Below are 8,932 nucleotides of genomic sequence, written 5' to 3'. Positions count from 1 at the left end.
CGGAGCGCCTCCCCGCTTTCCTGGGCGTGAGCTGGGCCTCCGAGGGCTTGCGAGCCCTTCCAACCCCATCAATTCCTATTGTGTTATCTAGGGAGACTGGAGTGGTGGGCAGGAAACGACTGGGGAGTCCAGGAAAAGATAATTAAGTGCATAAGTTTGGGGGCAGACGGCACGAGCGCGGTCGGAATCGGGTGCAGGTGCGGCGGAGGCCGAGGCGCACACTCACGACCCGAGAGGTCTGTCCGCCTAGCAGGGGCCTCGGGGGGCGCTCCAGCCCCCGCGACCGTGTCTCCGGCCTGCTCCGGGATCTTCCGACAGTTTCTTAAAAAAAAAAAAAAAGAAAGAAAATGTTTCAAAAAACATTTTATTTTTATTTGAGAGGGAGGGAGAGAGAGAGAACGACAGCAGGGGGAGGGGCGGAGCTCCGTGTAGGGCTCCCTCCTGGGGCTCCATCCCGGGGCTCCACCAGGGACTCTCTTCTGGGACTCTGTGATCATGACCTGAGCCGAAGGCTGACCCTTCACCAACTCAGCCACCCAGGTGCCTCTCTTACAACAGTTTGATAGTTCACTTCCCTGATTGCCTTTTCTCCCACTTCCAAACCACCTCTGATAATGCTGCCTGAATGATCATTCTAGAGAACTCGCTGATTATTCCCCAATCTAAAAATCTATTAAAGGCAACCTATTACTTTCAGGAGAGAAACTCCCGGCATCGCTTAGTAAACTATTGACAGTCTGGCCTCTTTTCCCACCACCTAACCTTTGCTACCGTAGTCCCACCAAATGGTTGGAAATGTCTGAATGCTCTCTGTTTGCTTCTGCTCCCTGGAATCCTGCCCTTTCTTCTTTCCCATGCTCTTCACTTGGCCCCAGGGTTTCCAATGTTTAAGACAATATTAATTAGTGGAACCTCACTAAAATAGGGAAAGGAGGAGAAAAGAGAAAGTTAGGAGGTGAAGCCTTACCACTCAACATCAATTATGGTTAATTACAGAAAGAATTATCAATGAAGAGCCCAACAGAAGAATCAGCAGCAGGAAAGAATCATCAATCACAGTCTCCTGCAAGGGAAAGATGTATTTCGTATCTCTGACAACATCTCCACTACCCCTGCAACTCAGCCCTTTGGAAACCATCATGACCTGGACTTCTGCTATTTTTTCCCCCCCAATGGACTTTTGTTTGGAAAAAACCCTCCCAGCTTCATTCTTCTTCTGCACAAAATAATGTTCCTCTTTGTTTGTTGCATGTCCAGAATTGGAATACTGTTATTCCTGAAAAAAAACCATTTTTTTGCTAGTAAAATAACTGATAGTTTTATTTTTCAGGTTAAAACTCCAAAAAGCTGTCTTTAAATTCCCTCCTGCACTCCCCAAGCATCCTGCATTTCTCATTCTGTAGTTAATTGTGTGCTTTTTCAGGGCAGGAACATAAGTAGCTTATTCGTCTTTGTTTCACCTATATACCTTGTGCAGTACCTGCTTCAGAGTAGACCCCGCATAAATGTCTGTTAACATGTTAGGATTGTAAAGCCTGAAGTTCAGCTGTGGGTTAATGAAGAGAGTGGAACATTTAGGAGTGTGACTAGATAGGAGGGGTTGTGGTAGAAAAACAGGAGGAGGAAAATCAGAGGGGTGAGGAATAATATATTATCATGGAGGCCACTGGAGGCCCATTCCTTATTTATTTACCAACCATCTCTGCAAAAACACCATGTGCTTGATGATAACATGTTGGCACCAGTATGGACAAAGGCAAGGAGCTAGGTGAGTGCTGCGTTGTGAAAAGAGAAGTGAATAGCCCAGTTGGTTGGAGACAGGGCATGTAGATTACAGTGGTGGGATCCAGGATTGAGAAGGCAAAGTTGGGTCATTTTGTACCTGAAAAATTTGCATAATCAGGAAGCAATTGTGAGGGTACTTTGCAGGGGGGTCAGATGAACAGAGTGGTACTCCAGGATGGTTACTCTGCAGCACTTGGCAATGCGATATAAGCCATGAGCTTTGGCTTTTTTTTTTTTTTTTTTTTGGTAATACGAGTAACTGACAAAAGATAGTTATTTCAAATAAACACATTGCCAACCACAAGACTAGACAAAGAGCCAGCCCCACTGCCCCCTAGGCTCCTTTGTGAACTTGGTTGATTTCAATAAGTGACCATTTGGGCCACTTGCCTTTTCTCTTCCTGAGCTTTAAATTCCACACTCTTATATTTTAAATTTTCTAATAAAGAGTGAGCCTATAAAACCCTAGCCCCCCACACTTGGCTCTGATAAAAGCAGAAAACCTGCCTGTGCATACTTGTATGCTCGCCATCCTCCTTCCCCCTGCCCTGTGTGACCTCGCTATGTGGTTCCAGGTGTGCTGTGTGATTTCCAGGTCTTATAAATAATAAATCTCTATTTTTTCAAAGTTTCCCATTGTTCTTGAAGGGCATCTTGAAATCATAATAAGAAGCACAATAGCGGGTCCAAACACAAGAGTGGTATATTGATATTAGCATATTGATATGCTAAGACTGGCACAAAACTGTGTGATCAGTGGTGTGATACCAAAACCCTTTTACTCGAGCCATGACTCTTTTTTTTTTTTTTAATTTTTTTTTATTTTTTATTTATGATAGGCACACAGTGAGAGAGAGAGAGAGAGAGGCAGAGACACAGGCAGAGGGAGAAGCAGGCTCCATGCAGGGAGCCCGAGGGGGGACTTGATCTCGGGTCCCCAGGATCAGGCCCTGGACCGAAGGCGGTGCTAAACCGCTGAGCCACCCGGGCTGCCCTCGCTTTCTTAGTAAAGAGAAATTTTACCCCCTTACAAACACAGTATGACACAATCCCTTGTACATTTTCATTAGCTTAGTCTAGACCCCCAGGTGACTCAGGGGCTGAGCTGAGCATCCACCTTCGGCCCAGGGCCTGATCCTGGGATCCGGGATCGAGTCCCCCATCAGGCTTCCTGCATGGAGCCTGCTTCTCCCTCGGCCTATGTCTCTGCCTCTCTCACTCTCTGTCACTCTCATGAATAAAGAGATAAAAATCTTTAAATAAAAAACAACAACAGAAAATAATTCGCTTAGGCCTTTGCTGGAAGGTGCTGCTTGTTGCCCAACTTAGGTTCCATGGAGTCCGTGAGGCACGATCACCCTTACATTCGAGGCTTGCCGTTTCTTTGTGTCACCAAAGTGCTCCTTCTTCTTTATCCCTCTCTCTGCTTTTCGGTTTGATGAATTATTTTTTCATGATTCTATTTTAATTACTCCATTTTTCTCCATTCGAGACTCAGCTGTCTTTCTTTTTTTATTTAATGATCTTCAGTGATGTTGCTTCTCCTCTGCTAACTTCCTAGTTCTGCATCTGTGTCTACATTTATATCCGTGTCTCTGTTTCTCTGTCAGTGTACGTGGACACACAACGTGCTTTCAGTTCAGTTGGGGGTCAAGCCGGAGAGTCAGTGCCTCCTGTCTACTTTCAGTTCTGTGGCTGACAGCAGGTTCCCTAGAGCCCAGGTCAGGGCGACCCACTGGGTGCACCGCTGTCCACAGCTCACCCAGTGGGAAGGAGGGAAGGGCCCATAACACACGACAGGCAGGGGTTCAGGATAAGGACGGCCTCACACCTTCTAGGCCGAGACTCTGACACCTTCTGTAGGGTTTGCCTTGGATTCAGGAGCCTAGGATCGTGGGGAGCTATTGCCCATGCCTCCCCCGGTGGGACTGTCATCTTCTGGGCCTCCAGTATGAGAGAACTGGTGCCCACGTGTGTGCACATGGACCTCGTGGGCCTGGGCGCATGTACACACCAAGGAAGAACATGTGGTTGGAGGTATTTCCCGCATGTGACACCCGCCTCCAATGTCATAGATATGATGCCACAGTGGCCTGGGGACGTCTGGAGGAAGCACCCGCTAGGATAATCCCTGTCCCACGGGCAAGATGCAGACCATCCCCGACGGGCACAACGGCTTCTCTGGGGTCAAAACCGGGGAAGAATGGAAAGTTGTGTCTGAACGCAGGCGTGTGTCCAGGCTGGGGCCCTGGCTGCACACAGTCCTTCCCTGGGGCCTGTGGACAGGGGTGCGGGTGTGTCACTGTGTGCACAGGCCATCGCCTGCAGGGACGGGGGAGCCGTCGGCAGCCCCGAGCGCCGCCCCTGCAGCTTCCTCCAGGAGTGGGTCAGGGAGGGGGTCCCAGGAAGTGAGGTCACTCCCGTGACACAGAGCCCAACAGAACTTGGAACCCCCGTGACCAGGCAACCGCATCTAGTGCAGCCCCACCTCAGGCTCACTTGGCTGGAGACATCCGCTCCTGGAAGATGTTCTCCTGCTGCCGGCCCACCTCTGGGGGCTCTGGCTCCCAGGAACCCCAGGGGTGCCGCTTGTTCCAATGCTGTAGGCTTTGGCTCCAGCATAAAAACCAACGCCTCAGGGCGTTTATCAGGAGGCGCCGTCAGGTAACCCAGAGCAGGCCAGGCCAGGCCCCCTGTGCCAGCCATCCTGGGTGGCCCCATCCCCTCCTCTTCAGCTTCCGGGAAACAGGGATGTGTGGGCAGGTGCATCCAGGCTGGGGGACATTGCAGGGCGGCAGGTTCCCCGGTGATCCCTTCAGGGTCACCCTGAGGTCAAGGTGGGCAGGGTGCAAACAGGGCTCCTGAGGTCCTCTTACCCTCCGAGTAAGAGTCCCCCCGAGGCCCTGCAGCCGATCCCTTTGCTCTCCTTGGGGGAGGGGGGTGCCGCCTGCGCTGTGGTGTGTCTGGATGGGGGCCGCTGGGGGTGCGGCCCAGCCGAGGCGGCCGGACCGGGCGCTGAGGCCTCCTGCCTGGCTGCCGGGCACTGTCTCCACAGAGCTCCACCCGGGACAGGGGGCGCGAGCGGGAGGAAGGGGTGCTCTGCCCCACCGCCTCGAGGAACTGGGAAGTGCCCTGCGCAGCTAACAGAGGCCAGCGCGGGCTCAAATGAGTGCAGGGGCCGGGGCACCCCCGACACCCGGGTCCCCGATGCGGCACGAAGGGCCCCGGGTCCCAGAAGCCAGCCTGCTACTCCCCTGGGCTCCCCCCTACACTCCTGCTCCCACATGAGTCTGCATTCCCCTGCTCCCCACACTTGCCCCAGGGCCCTGCCCCTGCCTGGGCCAGATGCAGAGTCCCTGTGCACAGAGGTGTAGGAATATCAGTCAGAGCCTTCAGGGGCGGCCTGGTCGCCCAGGGGTTTAGCGCCTGCCTTCCGCCCAGGCCCTGACCCCGCAGGCCCGGGATCGAGTCCCGCCTCGGGCTCTCTGCACCAGGGCTGCTTCTCCCTCTGTCTGTGTGTCTGTCTCTCTCGGTCTCTGTCTCTCTGTGTCTCTTGAGGTCCTTGTACTGATCCAAACTGTTTTGAACATTTATCCTCTAAGATTGTTTCTTTATCGGATAGTTTGTCTTGTTTGTGTAAGAGACAGGCAGAGAGCAGGGAGGGGAGAGGGAGACCCAGGCTCCTGAAGCAGACTGGGCCCCAAGCGCAGGGCCTGCCAGGGCGGGATCCCAGGGTGCTGAGGCCACGACCCGAGCCACAGCCCAGAGTCAGATGCTAAGTGACTGAGCCAAAGGCATCAAGGCCCGGGTTCCTGCCGTGGGCACTCCTGCCCCCCACGGCCCCCGAGAGCTCGGGCTGCGGGCTGCGCTCCCACCCCAGGCCTCCCGGCGGCTCCATGCACGTCCCCTCTGTCCCAACTCAGGGTGCAAGGGCCTCGGCCGGGAAGGCGCCTCCCATCTGCCCGACGAAGCCCAGCCGGACGGAGCTGCTGGAGCAGGAATTCCAACAACTGCTGCCCGCCTTGCTGCGCAGGGATGTCATCTCCGTTTTCATCTTTTTAGACAACTGTCATGGATTTGCCACCACCGACGAGGTGCTGGATCTGCTGTTTACGAAGTGAGCACCTGCGCCTCCGCAGCCCAGGGGTGGGCCACCTGCTGGTGGGGAGGCTGGGAATGGTTCTGAGCTGCCCGGCCTCGGGCCGCTCCCCCACCTGGAGCAGAGTCACCCAGGGCACAGTGGGGTCCCGGAGGGCAGCCCCGGGGCCTGGCCTGTGGCGGGTCGGCCAGAGGGGCTGTGCCTGTGCTCCGCAGCCGTCCTCCTCCCCCGTGACGGGGCCTGTTCCTCCTCCCCACCGTCACCAGGGTCCTGAGCTGGCCTCTTTTCCCATTGAAAGGGAGGTTGGAGAGTCCATCGGGGGGCTGTGTCCTGGGGCAACCACACAGGGGGACCCCGGGGTCCCCGGGCGCCCAGGCCCACTCAGATATCGGCCGTGGGCCTGGCCGGAGCCTTTCATGCTCCAGCATTCAGGAGGCCCCGGCAGGTGCGGGCGCTTCTCCGGGGGCTGCCCGTGGCCCCCCGCACAGAGCTGACGGCCCCCGGGGCTCCGGCCTAGTCGGGGGTCAGAGGTGACAGCCCCCACGGTGAGAGGTCGCGGCCACAGGATGATTCGTGGGATGCCCCCGCCCTCCCCTAGATATGGGTGCATCGCAGCTGCGTGTGGTGGCGACGACGCGGTCCTGCAGCGCTGGAAACTGTGAGTGACTCCGGCCCCTGCCCGAGGGCCTTCCCTCTCCAGGAGGGCAGCGAGGGGGCTGTGGGCCGGGGTGCTGGACCCTCACCCCACACATCTGCAATTCCCGTGACGGGGTAAAGGTCTAAGGACCCTTCAGGAAAAGAGGAAAGGAGAGCCGTGAATAGGGTGTGGGCTTGGTGGGAGAGCACTGGGACCCCTAAGGGAGACTTTCTCCATGCCCGCCCCTCCCAGCCCTCTGTCTGCCCCACACCTGGGACCCAGAGCAGAGGGGGTGGGGAGCATCGCACTCCCCAATCTGGTGGCACCTGGACCCAGTGCACAGCAGGTTGCCACGAGGGCCATTGAGGGCTCACAGACCCGGTGGCCCTGGCCCCGTGGGAGACGGCAGATTAGAGTCAGTGGAAGGACACCCCCCGGGGCCCCTCATGAGGGAGGCAGCGCAGAGCCACAGGGAGGGAAAGTGGAGGTCCCGGGTGGCTCCTGGCAAGGCCTGGCAGGACACAGAGCCCGAGCCCTCCTGGCTTGGACCTTCCCAGAGCGACAGTGTGTGCAGTGAGGGCGATGACGGGCCAGACGCCCCCCGTCCCCGGACGCCTGCCGGTGGATTCAAGGGGCAAGTGGGCAGGGAGCCAGGCTGAGGAGGGAGCCCCGCTTCCCAGCAAAGACCGTGATGGTCACACCGCTGGGCGTGGGCTCCCCCGCACAGAGGCTTCGTGCCAGCCCCTCCTCGGGGAGCAGGCCTGTGGCAGGCAGGACCGCCAGGTGGCAGGTGGACGAGGAGCAGGACTGGCCTCTGACAGCCCCGCACGGGAGGCCGAGGCCCCGGGTCCTGCAGGGCTTCCCCGGGACACCTCGGTGTGAGGGAGCCCTGTCTTCTGACCCCTGTGCCCACCTGTCCCTCCCCAGGGCCATCTGCTGCATCCTGGAGATATGGATGGACTATTATCAGGAGGACTTTTGTCGGCTCCCCCAATCTGCCTCCCTGAAGAAGATTCTGGAATTCATAAGGCAGCGCATGCCAGGCACAGACGTGGAGCTCCGTGCCCGGCGTTACCTGCAACAACTCAGACGCCTCCATGCAGCGGAGCCAGAGGCTGGGGGTGAGGAGGCCTGGGGGTGGCCGAGCTGGGGACAGGGTGGGCCCCACGGATCCAGCGTCCGTGCAGCTGGGCCGGGAGCAGGGGTTCGGCTCACACCCCATCCCCACGAGCTGCAGGCTGGGGACACCTCCCAGGGCTCTTTGAGCGGTTGGAAGAGTGTCCTTGATTTGGGAGGGACGTGGAAAGTCCGTCCTGGTGGTGATACTTTGTCTTCTTGGAGCTACAGCTTCGGCCCGAGCAAAAGACCCTGAAGCACTTCCGGAGCCCGCCCCAGCCCCAACTGTGGGGCCTGCTGCCTCGGATGGGCCTGAAGTGCTCGAGGCCGCCCTGGCTGCTGGGGCTGAGGGCTTGGCCCCAGCTGAGGTGCCAGCTGGGGAGGCGAAGCCCCTGCAGATAGTGGTCACTGCTCTAGATCACGGCTGCGCCCTGGACGAGCCACGTGCACCTGCGGCCACCCCGGAGGAGGAGCAGGCCCTGGCACCTGCAATCGGGGTCCCCAGAGTGCCAGAGCCGCCAATTGCCTCCGGGACAACTGGCTTCAACCTCTGCGCAGCCCCCTGACCACCTCGGGAGCCCGCCCCAGCTCCCACCGCGGGGCTCGTCATGCCTGCAGCCCAACGGAGGCTTGCCCTTCCCGTGTCATTTCACTGTTTCTATATTTTGAGTTTTTCTTTAACCTGTAAAATGGCTTATGAGTTTTATTGTAATAAAGTATAAGTTAACTTCAAACAAAATTCACTCTGATGCTTTTAAATTATACATCGTGGACCTACACTTTAGGTCCATTCACAGTGTCACAGGTCCCAGAGCCCAGGGCGCCGGGGGACACAGCCCAGGATCGGGTGCTCCCCCAGGTCAGGCAGAGGCCGGGAGGACACAGGACAGCCAGGTGGCTCCTGCCCCCGGGCGGCCCGAGCTGTACAGATCGGCGGGCCCGCCCCTGGAGCATCCAGGCCCCTGCACACTGGGAGCTGCAGTAGTCACTGCGGGAGCTGACTCCAGAGCTGCACAGCTGGCCGCCCCCACTGTTGTTGTCCCTCCTGGTGTCACCCTGTACCTGGGACTGAGCAGGGGTCTCACAGATAAACAACTCCCACTGAGCCATACACCTGGCAGGGGCCTGGGCAGCTCCCCAGGTGCACACACCCGACAATCAGCACAGCAGGCCCCTCCCTCAGAAGACCAGCTAGAAGGTCAGGGGAAAAGCAAGGTATTGACCAAGCAGCACTGGAAAGTTCCAGGGGAAGCCGAGGGATTTACAGTATATAGGATCAGAGGATACTCCCCCTT

At 57.3% G+C, this 8,932-nt stretch overlaps 1 long non-coding RNA gene across 2 annotated transcripts in view; it reads right to left on the bottom strand.

Annotated features, from left to right (window-relative positions):
- Nucleotides 1–348: 348 nt before the first annotated feature.
- LOC140604703 (uncharacterized) overlaps nucleotides 349–8,932 on the bottom strand; it is a 30,956-nt gene continuing 22,372 nt past the window's right edge. For both annotated transcript variants that reach the window (XR_012007513.1, XR_012007512.1), the window contains one exon: nucleotides 349–1,063. This is a non-coding gene — a long non-coding RNA (uncharacterized lncRNA). The remainder of the gene's footprint in view (nucleotides 1,064–8,932) is intronic.

Source organism: Canis lupus, chromosome 15, assembly GCF_048164855.1.
Source record: "Canis lupus baileyi chromosome 15, mCanLup2.hap1, whole genome shotgun sequence".
Lineage (NCBI taxonomy): Eukaryota > Metazoa > Chordata > Mammalia > Carnivora > Canidae > Canis > Canis lupus.
This window is presented reverse-complemented; position numbering and strand designations above follow the sequence as displayed.